Source organism: Heliconius melpomene, chromosome 6 (genome assembly GCF_056956725.1).
Source record: "Heliconius melpomene rosina isolate 202511_hmr_F chromosome 6, ASM5695672v1, whole genome shotgun sequence".
Lineage (NCBI taxonomy): Eukaryota > Metazoa > Arthropoda > Insecta > Lepidoptera > Nymphalidae > Heliconius > Heliconius melpomene.
The window spans coordinates 9930984-9950166 of NC_140394.1; the positions used below are offsets into that span (position 1 = coordinate 9930984).

Genomic DNA, 19183 nt, shown 5'->3' on the forward strand with positions numbered 1-19183 from the left:
AAAAATTTGCCTCTATTTTGCCCCACAGCCCTCTCTATATTTAGGTGTCAGTTTCATTATAATCGGTTCAACGGGTCCGGAGGTTAGCCCAATAAAAAAAAAAGACAGACAGACAAAAAAAATAATTTATTTGTGTTTGGATATCGTGTAAATAACTGGATAGTCCAGTCGTGGGCACGATGACAGGGGCACAAAGTGTACTGTAAATTCGACTGGCTTCGAGCTACACTCGAGAAAAGGAAATATTTATTTAAATTTATATTTTCATGTCTTCCCTCTGGTGTCGGGGCAAAGCGCAGCGCTAAGGTCCGCCACTCAATACGCGATGCTTCTAGAATTCGGCAGAAAGTAGGGAACTCAGTGTACATGGGAACATGAGGTTCCCTCTGCCTACACTCCTGTGTGCGGGATACAGTGTCATGCTGATGTAAATAAACAGTTGAAAAAATATATATTTTATGTTGAAGTCACAGAAAGAACCTTCAATTTTATTTATAGGTAAATAATAACTGTGAAACAGCGTGATACTAAATAAATCTATATTACATTAGTTCAAAATTTGGACTCATTTAGTTTAGTAATTTTGGAGCTTATTGTATGATAAACCGCCTTCCAGACATACAATGGCACCAGGTTATGTTTTTGGATATATTATTATTTTTAAAAATAAATATTGAATATTTCAATTTAACCTTTTACACGAAATCTTGAATAAAAAACACATATTAACTATAATATTTTTATTACATTTCAAAGATTTTTATTGTTTTTCACATATTTTTATTATACTAGTTCTCACTGTGGTACGCATATACAAAAATTGCTGGAACATAGGGGAACAAAAGTAGCTGGGTTGCATCGCTGTCTGCACGAAATTCGACAATCTTCGTCGTCACGGCAAAATACATAATCCTGATAAGCTACAAATATGTAAAGTAAAGTTATTTTATTTATTATATTTAGGATAGTTTGTTAAACCAAAGAAATATGAATTAGAAGCAAGAAGTATATAGATATATATACATACTAGCGGCCCGCTCGCGGTTTCACCCGCGTGAACTATGTTATTATTAATTTCTGTCTCCATGACTACGTCCTAGTGACGTCTATGCAAAATTTGAGACTCCTATCATTTGTAGTAACGAAGTTTCATACAAATTTTCGACCCCAAAAACAACCCCTAAGAAGTCAAATATTGCAAATTCCCTCCTCCCTCTTAGCGAGCACCTACGTCCTATAAGTAACTCTACTTATTTTTACATTATTAGCACATTTCAAGATTAAAAAAAAAGAATAAACGTAAAAAAATCTTTTTTGTTTTTATTTTCAGTCCTAATCCTAAGTGACAATTGTATAAGAAAATAGTGCAAAAAAATTCAATATTGTATAAGTAAGTGTGATTTCACAAGCAATGGTCGTGGGTTCGATTTACCACTTGTAATAACTCCGCTATTAAACACGCATTGTCTCAAATTAGGACAAAAAGTGGAGCAAGAAGCATTTTTCACTCTCAGCCTATCCTGCTTTGCAAGATAAATCGTGAAGCTTACAAAACGTATAAACTTGCTTTATGGGCACAGTAAATAAAAATCCAAAATAAAAAAAATCTTACGGTGAAGACTTCTGATATTTTTGACCGCTGTCCGTTCCTCCATGATGGCTGCTTGAACCAACAAAAGAAGGGTAAAAATGACCAGAAATTTCATTATTATATCGAGAGTGGAGCACAGGGTGTCTTAACAGTAAGTTCTCTCTGTTCGCGCTGTTATACGAGATAAAGCTGGAAGTTACAGAAATCGAACTGACTGTTTTTGAATGAAAAACTCACTGTTATACTAAATTATCATAATTATAATTAGCTGAGAATAATTAAAATTACTCATAAATCTTATTCAGATTTGTTATGGGCTTAAATTTAATTTATTATGCGATCTTTCAACACACATACTCGTATATATATCAGTACCTATGTATAATGTACATATATATGTTTAAATATATATTAACTTCACACATCTCTTACAAGTGGAGTGGGAAATAATGTAGTGGTAAGACACTCCGTTTTAAGTTTTCCACCGTATTTAGAGACACAGTGCGTTCAATTTATTTGTTTACTCCTTCTTCTTCCTCCTGGCATTAATCCCGGCCATTGCCGGGTCTGCCTTCTTACTCAACCTACTCCACTTTGCACGGTCTTTTGCGTCCTCGGTGGTTAGACCATTGGCTCTCATGTCCTGCATCACGACATCCAACCAGCGCTTCCTTGGGCGTCCGAGAGGTCGCGCCCCAGGAACTGGTATAGCAAGGCACTTGCGTGCGACATAGTTCTTAGGCCGGCGCGTAACGTGGCCAAACCATCTCAAGCGACGCTCTTGGAGCTTATCCGCTACGTCACGGACCCCAAGACTGCCTCGAATGAATGTGTTGCGTATGCGGTCAGACCGCGTTATGTCGCACATCCACCTCAGCATCTTCATTTTTGTGACGTGAAGTTCCTGAGTGTGCCGAGATAGTTTATTTGTTTACTATTACACATAAAACCTAATACAGTAGTAGTTTACTTGAAGCAGTAGCTTTTGAAGGTTAAGGTAACAGAATTTGATGAAATGCCTCCTCACTTCAGTTGTGGAACTCCATATAAGCTTTTTTTTAAAATGAAATAGCAACACAAAGTAGGAAACGAAGTGTCTTATCACTAAATTCCCTCTGCCTACCCTACTGTGTGTGAGATAGAGCATTAAGCTGATTTCATTTAATTTCTTAGGTGGAAGGTGGACAAATCAATATTTTTTATCTTTTGATAATAAAAAGTACACGAGTTCCAAATTGATTTAGCTTAGTATCGTCTGAGCTTATTACGTGTGATATATGTTTCAGTATGTATATCCAGTTTTATTTTTATTATTATGCATTATTTCCATTGAACCCTTTAATATGACTTTAGGACGATTTAGAATAATAAACTCATATAAATAATATTTTTATTAAATTTCACACATTTTTATTGTCTTTTGAATGTTTTTATTGTATTATTTTATGTGTTTACTGGTACACATATACAATAGTTCTGGACACACAAGGGAATATAACCTGAGTCGCATGAATCCCCACAGTCGGCGTCGTCGCGGCACGGCATATACGAATTATCAGCTACAAATAAAGTAAAATTATTTTATAAATTATGTTTAGAATAGTTTGATAAATCAAAGAAATATGAATTAAAAGGAAGAAGTAGATAGGTATATAATAAAGTAAAATTTCTTTTAGATACTAAAAATTGAAATTAAAAATTTTAGTTATATGTCTTTGCACATTTCAAGACTAAAAAATATTCAATAAATTAAAAAAAAATCGTATGAACTGAAAAAAAATCAATATTAATAATTAAGTGTGATTTCATAAGCAATGGTCGCGGGTTTGATTTACCACTTATTACAAGTTCCGCTATTAAACACGCATTATCTCATACTAGGACGAAAAGTGGAGCAAGAAGCATTTTTCTCTCTCAGCAGATCCTGTTTTGCAAGATAAATAACGAAGCTTACAAAAACGTATAAACTTGCTTAATACAGAAAATAAAAATTCAAAATAAAAAAATCTTACCGTAAACACTTCTGATATTTCTGATCGCTTTCCCTTCCTCCATCATGGCAGCTTGAACCAACAAAAGAAAGGTAAAAATGATGAAAAATTTCATGATTATATCGACTCCTGTTGAAAATAGGGGATAAATTGTAGACTCTATCTGTTCGCTATATATGAGATGGAAGCTGGAAGTTACAGAAATTGAACTGATCTTTGTGGAATGAAACTCTATATATATTAGATTATCAGTAGATTTATAATTAGCAGAAAATATTAAAAATACATTTTATAATACATTTTATTCAGATTTGTTATGGGCTTAAATTTAATTTATTATGCGATCTTTCAACACACATACTCGTATATACAGGATGTCCCAGGAGTCAACGATAAAACGAAACCAGGTCATAGACCAAGTCGTGACAGTTATGAGAAAAATATAAAAAAAAATCTGTGTCATGTATTTTTCATATTATATTGATTTAAAAAAATATCGGAAAAACCGACACCCTGTGATGATTTTTCAAGCCTATACTACAAATATTACTCTTTTTTCATTTTTTTTTCTGTAATGTAATCATGAGTAACACTTCTGTGAATTACAGTTTAAGATTGAAACATACCTGCATCGGTTTTCAATAAAATGCCGTGTTTTTGCCAAACATTAAATTCAAAATATTTAGTACACCCAACTTTAACCGACTGTCCTATAAAAAAAATGTACTACACTGTTTTTGCAAGTAACTTTAAAAGTTGGCGCATTTAATCTGGATTCCGAAATGGTACGATACTTGCTGGATTACTTCTTTGTTGAAGAGAGAAAAATCAAAATACACGATAATCGGGATGACGTTCAACGTTTTGGTATCTTTTCCGAAACATTCTAGCTGCAGCATTAACATTACATAACCATTCTCCATGAATGAAATGCATATTGGCAATGTGTCAAAGACCGAGTATATGGCCTGCGAGAGTCCGGACTCGAGCACTATCCTTATAAGTCCTGGACCAGCCCCTAAGTCACTATCACAGACCACACCAGTGACCTCCCGCCACTTAGCCCAGGCAACGCTTATCCGACCATGGAGATCGTGATCGATGCCTCCAGACTCGTGCATGACGGATCTAAGATACCTGACCTTTTTCGACTTAGGGTGTGGTCCAGGACTTATAAGGATAGTGCTCGAGTCCGGGCTCTCGCAGGCCATATACTCGGTCTTTGACACATTGCCAATATGCATTTCATTCATGGAGAATAATTATGTAATGCTAATGCTGCAGATAGAATGTATCGGAAAAGATACCAAAACGTTGAATGTCATCCCGATTATCGTGTATTTAGATTTTTCTCTCCTCAACAAAGAAGTAATCCAGCAAGTATCGTACCATTTCGGAATCCAGATTAAATGCGCCAACTTTTAAAGTTACTTGCAAAAACAGTGTAGTACATTTTTTTATAGCACAGTCGGTTAAAGTTAGGTGTACTAAATATTTTGAATTTAATGAGTGGCAAAAACACGGCATTTTATTGAAAACCGATGCAGGTATGTTTCAATTTTAAATTGTAATTCACAGAAGGGTTACTCATGATTACATTACAGAAAAAAAAATGGAAAAGGAGTAATATTTGTAGTCTTAGGCCCTGAAAAATCATCACAGGGTGTCGGTTTTTCTGATATTTTTTTAAATCAATATAATATGAAAAATACATGACACAGATTTTTTTTATATTTTTTTCATAACTGTCACGACTTGGTCTATCACCTGTTTTTATTTTATCGTTGACTCCTGGGACACCCTGTATATCAGTACCTATGTATAATGTACATATATTCAAATTCAAATTCAAAATATTCTTTATTCAAATAAACTTATAATAAGCACTTTTGAATCGTTGAATGGACATATGAATAAAAAGCTACCACCGGTTCGGAAGGCAGTTCTGCTGAGAAGAGCCGGCAAGAAACTCAATAGTTGCTCTTTTCAAAATCAATGGTACAATCACAATCTGTTACATTAGTTGGCAGCTATCCTGCATTACATTCAATAGACATTAATTCCATACATGTTTGTCCTCTAAATATTCTTTAACAGTGTAATAAGCTTTACTTGTCAGAATTTTTTTTGCTGATATTTTAAATTTTGGAAGTGGCAAATCTAGAATACACTGTGGAATTTTATTATATACACGTATGCTCAAACCCATTAAAGATTTATTAACTTTTTGGAGGCGAAAACTTGTATATGTTTAAATATATATTAACTTCACGCATCTCTTACAAGTGTAGTGGGATAGAATATAGTGCTAAAACACTCCGTTTTAAAGCTTTCCACCGTATTTCGAGTGCGTTACACACAGTGTATTCAGTATATTTGTTTACTATTACACATAAAACCTAATACAGTACTAGTTTACTTGAAGCAGTAGCTTTTGAAGGTTAAGCTAACAGAATTTGATGAAATGCCTCCTCACTTCAGTTGTGGAACTCTATACAAGCTTTTTTTTAAAATGAAATTGCAACACAAAGTAGGAAACGAAGTGTCTTAACACTAAGTTCCCTCTGCCTACCCTACTGTGTGTGAGATAGAGCATTAAGCTGATTTCATTTAATTTCTTAGGTGGAAGGTGGACAAATCGATATTTTTTATCTTTTGATAATAAAAAGTACACGAGTTCCAAATTGATTTAGCTTAGTATTTTCCGAGCTTTAGTATATACATTTTTATTTTTTTTAATAAGCATTATTTCCATTGAACCCTTTAACACTAGAAGCGCCGCCGTCCCATTTTTGTCCCAAACGCAAGTTTGATTGTATATAACTTTTTTATTTGTTAATTTATGTTGATGAAACTTTTTTACTATTACCAATTTTACACCTTTATTTAATTAAAAATATAAATAATTTTATAGCAGTCTTACTTTTTGAAAAAAAATTGATTTACCTAGAACTGCCGCTGGGTCATTTTTGTCCCGCCATTATTATTTTATTATTTGAGGGTATAATTTGACATATTTTCATGCCTCGGGGACGAGATGGAGGTAAAAGGGCGATGCGGGGGCGGAAAAAAATTGAATAGTAGGTTTAGAAGTCAATGCCTAAGTTTTTAGGGTTCTGTAGCTTTTAAGGAAATAAAAAACCCTTATAAGATAATTTTTCTGTCCATCCGTCTGTCTGTGCCTTTATCTCAGAAATGCTTGGACAAATCGAGTCGATATTCATATGAGTATATGAATATCAACTATATGACGATCTACAGTCCCTTGATTTCCTGAAAAAGCGCCCTTAAAAAAAGATATGACCATTTATATAGTAAAAAACGTGTATTTCGACACTATAAAGGGAATCAAATTAATAAGGTACTTTCAGTTAACTTAGAATTATGAAATTTGGCAGTTAGCATCTACATGTACTACTAGTACAGGAAAAAATCTGAAAACTATACATTTATGTATAAATCTTAAAAAATAATAGCTGAAAAGTAGGGTAAAATTGGTGTCAATACGAAATTTTGCCGCTAGTTCAAGTGAGGTATCAGATGAAGGGATGACTAATTTAGGCTTGAATTTCAGAAAAACACTCGATACCAAATGTGGGCAATTGTAGGGTAGGTATAGGGAACCTGGGAACCTAGTGCTATGCACTCCGCTGGCATTTTCCGCCGAATTCTGGAGGCATTACTATTCAATGTTATAAATCATCTGTGATGTGTCACTGATGAAGAATATATTAATGCATTACTTGGCCTAATAATAATATTAACTAATTTCAATAACTTATAATTTTGTAAGAGTTATTCAGTTAGTTGTCAGGACCTTAGAACGTATTTGAAATATTTGATTCTTTCTTTGTGTTTTGTTTTTTGGTACTTTTATGCTTGTTAAAGAATACGAATTGATTATTAAAGATGGTCTACATATTTTACGAATTATTTTAATAATATTTTTTTTGTATTATACCAACAATCAACATAGTAAGTAGAATGGGACAAATTTGTCACGACGGCGCGGCGGTTCAAGGGGGGTCTCAATCTTCGGCACTTCTAGTGTTAATATGACTTTAGGACGATTTAACATAAAAAAACACATATTAAATATAATATTAAATTTTATTAGTTTAATATTATTAAATTTCACATATTTTTATTGTATTATTTTATGTGTTTAGTGGTATGCATACACAATAATTGTCGACACACAAGGGAATAGAACCTGAGCCGCATACATCTCGACAGTCATCGTCCTTTTGGCACGGCACATATGTATTATCAGCTACAAATAAAGTAAAATTATTTTATAAATTATGTTTAGAATAGTTTGATAAATCAAAAAAATAAGAATGAAAAGGAAGAAGTATGTAGGTATATATTAGTGTAATATTTCTTTTAGATACTAAAAATTGAAATTAAAAATTTTAGTTATATGTCTTTGCACATTTCAAGACTAAAAAATATTCAATAAATTAAAAAAAAATCGTATGAACTGAAAAAAAATCAATATTAATAATTAAGTGTGATTTCATAAGCAATTTTCGTGGGTTTGATTTAGCACTTATTACAAGTTCCGCTATTAAACACGCATTGTCTCAAATTAGGACGAAAAGTGGAGCAAGAAGCTTTTTTTCACTCTCAGCAGATCCTGTTTTGCAAGATAAATCGTGAAGCTTAGAAAAACTATAAGCTTGGTAGGTCCAATTAAAAAATCTAAATAAAAATTCTTACTGTAAAGACTTCTGATATTTCTGACCGCTTTCCGCCCCTCCATCATGGCTGCTTGAACCAACAAAAGAAAGGTAAAAATGATCAAAAATTTCATGATTATATCGACTCCTGTTGAAAATAGGGGATAAATTGTAGACTCTATCTGTTCGCTACAAATGAGATGAAGCTGGAAGTTATAGAAATGGAACTGATTTTTGTGGAATGAAACTCACTGTTATATTAGATTATCAGTAGATTTATAATTAGCAGAAAATATTAAAAATTACTCATACATTTTATTCAGATTTGTTATGGGCTTAAATTTAGTTTATTAACATACATATATATTTCAGTACCTATGTTTAATATATATGTATATGTTAAAATATATATTTAATTCACGCATCTCTTACGAATGGCATAAGAGAATATAGTGCTAAGACTCTCCGTTTTAAGCTTTCCGTAGTATTTTGAGTCATAGTGCGTTGCGTTTTATTTGTTCAATAGTAGCTTTTGATGAAATCCCTCCTCACTTGTGTTGCGGAACTCTATATAATGGTTTGTTTTGAAATGAAAACATTTTAACTCAACACACATTACCTCCAGGATCTGGTAGAAAGTGGGCAACGGAAGTGTCTTAAACAAGGTTCCCAGGTTTCTCTGCCTGCACTGCTATGTGCGGGATACAACGTAAAGCAAAAGAAAAAATACATGTTTAATGTGATTTTGCCTTGGAGTGGTTATTGTTCATGTCACTATAGCAACAAATACATATATATGCAAATTCTGGAGCCATTGCATGTTAAGTGGCGGAACACAACGTCGCGCTTCACCTTGACTCGATAGCGAAGAAATTAAAATAACAAATATTTCACTCCCTCGAGTGGGAATCGAACCCATACGGTGAGCCTCTGCTATGAAAAAAATCTTTATTATATATTTAAGCGACAAAAGCAACAAATAAAAGCGAGTTTAAAAACAATTATATTACAAACTCTATGTAACATATATGTTACACTTAATAAGTATTAAATAAACGATTATGATAACTGTTTAACTGAGAATAATTGTACTAATTAAACCTGTGTGTTGACTGAGGCGTCGTGGCGCAGGGGCAGAAGTGTGTGACTGTAACACGATGGTTCTAGGTACGATCCCCATTCGGGAGAATTAATTATTATTTATTAATATTTTAATTATAACCTTCGCTCTGGCACCAAGACGGCCCAGCGTTAAGTTCCGCCACTGAAAACGCAACGCAACGGAGTGTCTTAACAGTAAGTTCCCACTGGGATACAGCGTAAAGCTTTTAATGTCTTAAAAGCTTTTGTAGTCATTTAATAATATCAATCCATCTCCAGTGACGGTTTATTTAAATATTTTTAATAGTAAAAAAATATAAAAATAATGTGGCTTTTATCACACGGAGAGAATACAGCAAGTTATTCTTAATAAAAAAAAATATACTATAAGTTTGGTGATCTTACTATATAATTTCTTTCATACCATACCCCTATCCAAATTGTGCTAATTTATTTAGATGTAATTAATATTTATATTTCTATACTATTAATATTAAAAAGCTCAAAAGTTATAGTCTATTTATCGATGCAGGCTATATGATAAATATGTGGATGAAACTCACTATTACTTTAGAATGTGTACAAAGTTAATAAACACTTAGTTAATTTTATTTGACCACGAGGACAAGGCCGAAGGTTAAATATAATTTAAAGATAACCTGAGAGCCAGATAACCATAGACCTGTAAAATGATAGTCCTTAAGATATCTTTAACATAATATTACTTTCATTATCATGAAAATTAAACCAAAAGATTGAAGATTGCAAAAAAAATGCGTACATTTTGCAATGTCGCCTCTAAGTATAGCGTATGTGGAGCAAAACGGACAGCTGTACGCCCCCTGAGCCCAAGTCACAAGCAGAAACGATTATATTTTTTAAGAAGATGTGCTATAATATCGATATGTTTTTAAGAAATAAGAAAATGTCTTAAAAATTAAATTACAGTTATGTTCTGTTCGGTTAATTAATTATGATCTTCCATATGTGCCAACTTCGCTCTTATCACTTCGCCAATATCACTTTATATGGAGAACATACATATTTGAAAGAAAAAAATATTGCAAATTTATATTTTTAGTTTATTTCATATAAAATGAGTCCGCTTTGTTAAAAGCTTTTTTTTAATTTATTAACTTATAACTTGTAATTATAATTGTTCTATTATCCTGAAATTGGTATGGAACCCTTGAAAAGCGAGTCCGACTCGCACCTGGCCGATATTTCTTTGTTAATAAAAATAGTATATTTATTATATTTTAAAGTAGTGTTTAAACTATGCATTTTTAAATTTGGAAAAAAATAAAAAAATCGCTAATCACCTGTATTTTGAAGTGAATCTAACGATTGGCAAATCAGCAAGTGTAATCAGAGATTACTGTAATTATATGAGATGAAATCATCGTATGTATGTATTGTATGAAATTTTATATTCGAATTATATTGCTGCTCCAAAATAATTACATTTTGGATGATTAAAATGATGAAAGTTTTATAAGACATTAACTGTATATTGCTAAATATTCTTATAATTATATTAAAAAAACCCGCTAGTGACTGACTGCCAAACAACGCATAGCCGTAATTGTGCGGCGTAGAACGCTGAAAATTAACAAGTCGGTTCTTTGCGGAAAAAATAGAAGTATTAATAAAGGATGAGACCAGTCGTGGCGCATGCTCACAAGAGTGCGAGTAAACTCCACAGGTTGTGAGTTCGATTCCCACTAAAGGAAATGTAATATTAAAAAAATATATTTTCACGACATTTCAGTCAAGCCCCCAACCATCTCGTGCGTGCTGTGCATTGGGTTAGTACGGCTTCTACATATTTAACCAACAGTTAAAAAAACGATGACATGCACAAAAAATGTATCGTAATAATTACATATCGCAATATAGTTGTAGACACGAGTTTAAATGTAACCTCATTTCTAGTAGGTATCCAATAACCTTGGTTGTGGAGAAACAAACAGTTAAATTTAACTTATGTTTAGTTAATAATTGTTTATTAACTAACTACCAGGGCGAGAAAATGAAAATATTAAATATTTCATTACCTCGAGTGCGAATTGAACTCACAACCGTCATGTTTACAGTCGCACGCTTGTTCCCCTGCGCCATAACCACCTATTACTTAACTTTCGAAAAACCACAAAAGCGTGCAAAATAAATAAAATTACTACATATATACAATTGTACATGTAACATACATATATTGCATTAAATTTGTACAAAAACTATTAAGTTGCGGTTTTGTTGAAACATATTGCGAATCGACTTTTTTGTTAGAACTTTTTGTACAAATCAAGCCTATATTGTAAAGATGCTATAAATGCGTAAAATACATTCGCTTAAAACCTATGCAAGATATACGGTACGATATCGGTACCGGTATTACCGGTGTTTTGTGTAAATCGGTATTCAGTGTAATTGTTATTATTACTGTATAGAATACCGAAATATACAAATTAACGATAACATGTCATGTACAATGTATATAAAAAAATATACAAAAATTTAATTATTAGGTACTATATGACAGAAGTTTAAATAACATACAATATAGACACCGTAGCTTTTCGCGTTTCATATTCTCTAGAAAAGTCTTTGTTTTTAATAAAAAATAACTCACATCAAATTAGCGAATGTATATTACTACATCACTACATTCCTACTACCAAATGAGGTGTTTATGACAGTAATAATACTTAGATAAATTTATTCCGATTGCAGATATATACAGCATATGTACCATTAATACATAATTTGGTTATAATTAAAAATTATGATGTTTATCTTTAATGATAAAATAGATAAAAGATAAATGAATGAGGAGGTTAAATTACCTTGTTCTTTTAAATTGAGAATGTCGCTACAGGGGCAACGGTTGCAGGTTCAATGCCCATTCGGGCTGAAATATTTATTATTTTAATTTTCTCGCTCTAGTAATAAGGCATAGCGCGGCGTTGAGCTCCGCTAATCAATACGCAATGGGTCCAGAATTCGTCGTAAGGATGAGGGACAAGGAAGTGTGTTAACATTAGATTAGCAGGTTCCCGCTGCCTACCCTGAGTCAGATACAGTGTGGAACTAATAAAAAGCATTTAAATTAAGCTTGTTGTAGTGCTGTGAGAGAGAATGAAATTAATATTATTTTTTCGATATCTTTCAAAAAAAAAAAAAAACAAACTTTTGTGTTGCATAAGAAGTCGACTCTTACATTCGTTTAATTATTACTTGTCTCACATTCAAAGAAATAAAAATACAAAAAACAAAATAACTGAAACAAATAAACTCAATTTATCCATGCAATATGCATGCAAATTATACATACAATTATAAGTTAATTAAATGTATAATAGTATATTTAATTACAGTGTAATATGCGTTACGTTACATCACTATTGTGGCGTTTGTTTATTCACGCGGTTGTTATGGATTCAATTCCCGGTTAGGGAACGATTATATTTAAATTATACTAATTTTTTCATTAATAAAATAAAGCTCGAGTATTGTCTCCAACTATAAAGCGTGAAACAGAAATAAAAATAGATATAAAAAAGCTGAAAAATTATTATAAATTGGTGAAAATATAAGAGCGCAGTGTTTTAACACTACGTTTTCTCCACTCATCTTGTTATATGCGATAGATGTGAAATAAAAGACAATTGTGTAAGATTTTAAAGGAATTAACAAGTCCGATGCCATACAAATCTAGATGGCCAGAAAACCAGTTTAAAATATTACACCACTGGAATAATGAAAGGTTTGTGTTTCTATCACTAAGCCGTTCTCGGCTCGCTTGTGAAATTATAATGAATATGTAATTTTATATTTCCTTTTTGTCTCTTACAGGTAATTTATCATTGCTTCTATTTACTTGCGTCGAGAGCCTTTTACTGGTAAAAATTATTGTAAGTATTAATCATTTTAGATGCGTTTTCCTTTTCGAGTGGTGGAACTCCCTGGAGAGGGAAAATAAAAAACATAATAAATCTCCCAGTGGGTATCGAACCCATAGCCATTGCTTTTTCTATCAGGCATCGTCCATTGCGCTACAACGTCCACGAACATATAATTAATCGATACGTTGATGCTAATTTTAAATGTAGATATCTAAATACATTTATTTTTGTGATTCTTCTGGTACAGTGCCCAATGAGTCTATTATTAAATAAAAAGTCATTTTTTTCCCGAACCACAATTTCTATCCAGTATTTTTTTTATATATATATTTTGATTCAAATTTTTATCCCATCTCACGCGCTATAACGAAACTGTGAAAGGCGATGTTAACATACTAGGTTAAACAAAAACAAAATAAAAACTAATCTATCGTTCTTATTTTTATTCCTTTGCCGTACGTCAGTTACGTAACGGTTAATGTACATTCCTATCTTACTCAACAGCAAAGATGGAGGTACGTATTACATTGAAATACTAAATCTTATATATTTTATGTAATAATGATGATATACATACCTATATACATAATACATATATACATTGCTTGTGATTTTATTTTAGCTATAAATATTAATAGCAATTTAAATTGAGGCCAGACTGCAAAAGCTGCAGGTTGTGGGTTCGATTCCCAGTTGAGGAAATTAAAAATTAAATATTTTCATTTTTTCGGTGTGGCTCATGCCTCCAGAGTTTGATGGAAAGTGAGATCGGAGTGTCATAACAGTAGGCTCTCTCTGCCTACCTTGCTACACGCAGGATACAGCGTGAAGCAGAAATAGGAAAGGCTCTATAAAAAGTCTTAAGTGTTTTATTAAGAAACACAATACAGTTGGGGCCGTCGTGGAGCAGCGGGAATTTTTTTCCCCATAGCAAGGTAGGCAGAAAAATTCGATTCGGCTCCTTACCAGAGTAAGTAAGAAGATAAGACAATAACTCATACCTCTAAGTGGGAATCGAACCCTCAACTGTTGCGTATACAACAGAAACTGCTATGGTGCATATCAATGACCTCTTGATCCTATAAGAAATTTGAAAAATAAAAAATCTTGAAAACGAAATTATTATTTGTTTAAATTTCATTCTGGAAATACATTAACAAAATTGGTCACACAACAAAAAATATTAAACAATATTTTATTACTTAATTGCGTTAGTAAACCATTCTACTATTAATCTTCGTGAAGAAATTTAAATTTACTGAGCCATTTATATGATTTATTATACATACATATATCGTCATTTACATACAATATTGTATTAAGTGTTGAGAACGATGTGAATATAGTAAGTTCGATTATTACTCATAGTAAAACTGATATTGCTAATTTTGTTTTAATTGTTAGTAAATTATATAATTTTTTTTTGTTGGCGCTTTATTCCATTTATAGCTTTGTAGACAGAGATAGCCCAGTGTCAAGATTCTTCGTTCTCCATTTTTCAAAATTATTTGCATAAAATTAAAAAAAAAACCAGCTTTACGCTGTATCCCGCATACACCAGGGTACAGAGGGTTCCCCTCTGCCTGCCTTTAATGTGTTAAGGTTTCGTGTTAAGACACTCCATTGCCTCGACACCAGAACGAAGAAATGAAAATATAAATTTAAATAAATATTCCTGTCCTCGAGTGGGGATCGAACCCACCACCAGTCGATTTTACAGTCACACTTTGTGCTCCTGCGCCACGATTGACCTCAACAGTAGACATTGCATGCTGACTTGATATCTGTAGCATAAATGATCACCCAAAATTCTTTGGCTCAATTAAGCTTTCTGATATACTTTAACCTACTCTTCAATATAATCCACTCTGTCTGTCTGTCTGTCTTTTACGCAATCAGGGCCAAACCGCTAATTTAATTGTGATAAAATATTCATATATAGATACTTGAGGGTCTCGGGATGAACATAGGATACTTTTTTTTCTCATATTTGTAATATTTTCGATATATACCAATATATTAAAATACTTATTAATTTGACATACAATTTATTCTGCCATGTTAATAACAACCGTCGCTAAGCAACGATTTGCAAAGTTTGTTGTTAGACAACGTCACCCAAAATGAGCTTGCTTAACGCATCTCTTTATTGAAAATTGTAAATAATTTCATAAATATTCGTATAGTTCAAGCGGGCGTAGCCGCGATCGGGTCCACTAGTATGTATATAAATAAAGGTCAAAGTACTAAAGCACTAACAAGTCAAGTGAAATCTTAGGTTATTCATTGCGTGATTATCAAATATTTAATAATATATCATTAAAAGGCTCATCGATAAATATAAATTAGTTTTAAAGGCTACTGGAGCACGATTCGCCGCTATCAATCATAATTTGGTTTGCACATCGCGTGCTGTATGCTTCGCTTGTATTACGGATCATCGGATACGAGGTTTTTTTATTTAATACTAGCTTTGCGTGTGACTCCATCTGTGTAGGCAACTGATTGTTTTTTATTTATGAACCGATTAGAATTAAACAAATAGTAAATCTCAACAGGTCGTGGCGACTTAACATGTAATGCCTCCAGAATTTGGCGTATTGTTTACTTAACATTAGGATCTCAGGTTTCCTCTGCCTACCATGCTATGTGCGGCATACAAGGTGAATCAATTTAAATATTAAGCAAAGTTTTACAAAATATAATTGTGAAAATTGTATTTAAATTAGTCAAGCCGTTTTTTTGATTAGTATATACTCACGCACAGACAAACTGACAAAATTTTAAAAAAATCTCTGTTTTCGGTTTTAATATTAGACTTTGGCGTATATTTTTAATGTACAGCGATCAGTTAAATTTTTTTTGAATAGGTAGATAATATCTACCTATTCTTAAATAGTATGTAAATTTGCTTAATAATGTGTGGAATTAAATGCCATTAATGTTCACTGAAGAACTTAATGATTATTATACGTGTATTAAAAACTAGCGCGACCTGTTGTCGGCTTCGCCCGCTTGAACTAATCTAAAACATTCTTGTGTTCTAATAACATACCACTTTAAAGACAATATTTATACTATTAAATGTTAAAGGAAGCTTGTTTAAACACAATAGTGAAAACTAAATTGATATCGGCTTAGCCATTTTCGAGATTAGGGTGCACTAATGCATAGACAAACTGACAAACGTTTTAAAAAATATTATGTTGCAAAACCATCACAATAGATTAAAATGAATAATAAATGAATTATACATATGTATAGATTATATTTATTTTAAAAGTGCAACAACAAAAATATAATTTAATGTCCGTATTATCTCCTATTGTGTGAAAATTCTGAATTATCTAATTGCAAATATGAATAGTCTAGTACTTCAATATTAATAAAATAGAATTGACAATTAAAGCAAAGCTTAGCCATCCTTTAGATTTAATTTGTTTCGTAGAGTTTGCAAATACAAAGTCTCTTATAAGAGATGCACAGACAATTGAAGAACTCATCAGGTCTTAGTCCTAGAGTCCATAGCAGTACTCCAAATTAAACTCTTGACTCCAGTACCTGAAAGTTCGATTTCGGTTTCAATTTCAGCTGAAAACATAGATATTATATCTTAGACTAATAAAATATTACATTGTAGAGACCTCTACCGCTAGCGCTTTGAATTATGTAAATAATTGCTTATCATACACGCTCATATATTTACTTATACAGCTAGATAGATGGCGTATTACTTGCATTTTTCTATAAATAAAAATCTAGGAAAAAATGTTTCTTATTTATGTTTTTAAATTATAAAAAAATATAATATATCTTACATATGTCTTTTTAACAACTTCACTATTTATCCAGCATATTGCAAGGAAGGCATGGAACCTTGCGTTAAGACACTGCGTTCACCTATTTTCCAGACATTACGTGTTAAGTGGCGGAATTCAATTCGCTATGTATCGGTTAGGAATTTCATAAAACTTAGTACTGAGTAGAGATAATGAGATATTAATATACTATCTTTAAACATTCTGGGAATTGAACTATTAATTATCGTGTTTACAGTTGAAATATTATCATTTTCTCACAGTATTGTTAGTGGATCTTATCAGAGTAAGATGCGCGCGCGACGTTAAACTCCGCCACTCAACAATGAAGAATGCATTGTATTAGCATTTGGCTAAGACAAAGATCATATTATAACGGCATATTATAATTTTTTCTAGCCTAGCGTGGTGTTAGACATTTAGCATTAAGCGACGGAATTTATTCTACTTTTTCTAACTAATATAACAAGTATTTTTAAATAATATATTTTGTAATTGAACAACTGAAATATCCGTGTTTACAAAAAGAGCTTATATATACTCATGGTAGATTGCACACTGACCTCAAATAACCTGTAGTTACGCCAAAATTACATTAATATAAAAAATAAATACGTAAGTTTTAATGATTTATTAATAAAATCACTGAATGTGTGTAGACAAAAAAGTAAATTATTATATTTATCATAATTTTTAAATTAGACTTTATAAAAGAACTCGTAGGATTAATTTTAATCAAAAGTTTACATATATGATTTTAATGTTTCTTTAATCAAATATCTAATGAGTTTTATATGCAAATCGTATATTTATATGTAAAATATATGAAAAAAATATTTTCTTTGAAGGAAATAAATAAATAAATAGCTTAGTAACCTGCGGTGGGTGCTGAACTCCAAACTTCTTTACATAATTTAAGCAGCTATATTACACAAAAATAAACTCATCCCAATCGAATTTGACATCGTAATCAATTACGATTTCATTAATTCTAACTTTTCCACACTTTTTCAATTAAATTATATAATTAACGGATTATCCAACTTTACATATATTAATGCTTAGATAAAAAATCTTAATACCTTATTTAACCTTTTAATTACTTTATTCTTTTTGCTCGCAGTGTTCGTGTGAGTTGTCCAACAATAAGACAATATGCTTTGTGTGGTCGAAGGGCGTTTTGAACTTAATGAGAGAAAAGAATCATTTCTAGAAATATAATTGAATGGAATATAATTGATTTATAATTTTTTTACCCCCACACAGAAGGATAGGTAGGGGGAACCTAATATTAAGACAGTCCGTTCCCAATTTTTCTACACAAGTACGTACGGAAGAAAGGTTTTTTCCAAATCTCTACAGAAATTGAAATAAAAGGAATTTTCACATAAAAAAATCACATTTCCGTATATTTACGCATATCGATTACGTTCGACCTATGTATTTAATAAGTCCTTTAGTTACAAACGACATTACGTTATGCCCTACTTTAACAGTTGTTAGTATATTTATCACGAGGTAATCTTTAATTATACTGTAATTCCTCGATTGTGTCGACAGTACACATAATATGTACACTCGTATACGTTCATGCCTTAGTTATTGGTTGGTGGTTCTGCTTGGTAGGTCAGAAGTCGTAGGCTCTATTCAATTTGATGTAAATATTTGTTTGGTATAGATATCAGTAGAAGTAGGGAAAAATCATTTAGCAAGATATTTTTAGTAGATGCATTGCCTCTGTCTACCCTGCTAAGCATATGCACTACACATTTTTGAGCACAACCATGTCTTACACAAACTAAAGTAGCATTTAAAACCGATATATTAAATAATATATTATTCTTATTTCGGCCTATACCCACTCTCTCAGTCACTTAAATATTTGCGCTAAATAGGTATTGAACCCAGTACATTCGACTTAGTGTTCAAAGCCAGCGAAAATACTGAAATACCTCTCTTGCACACCCTTTGACATTTCCCAACCACTTAAAACGAAGTACGACATTATTATTATACAGTAAAATAATTATATAGTTATTAATCTATTTTACAAGTAATTTCTGATACCTGTTACTATACAAGTATTTATTGCGGA

The 19183-nt window shown here is 32.0% G+C and overlaps 1 protein-coding gene across 1 annotated transcript in view; it reads left to right on the forward strand.

The window, feature by feature from the left end:
* Ance-3 (angiotensin-converting enzyme Ance-3) overlaps positions 1-19183 on the forward strand; it is a 130050-nt gene that overhangs the window by 70280 nt on the left and 40587 nt on the right. The window lies entirely within an intron of this gene.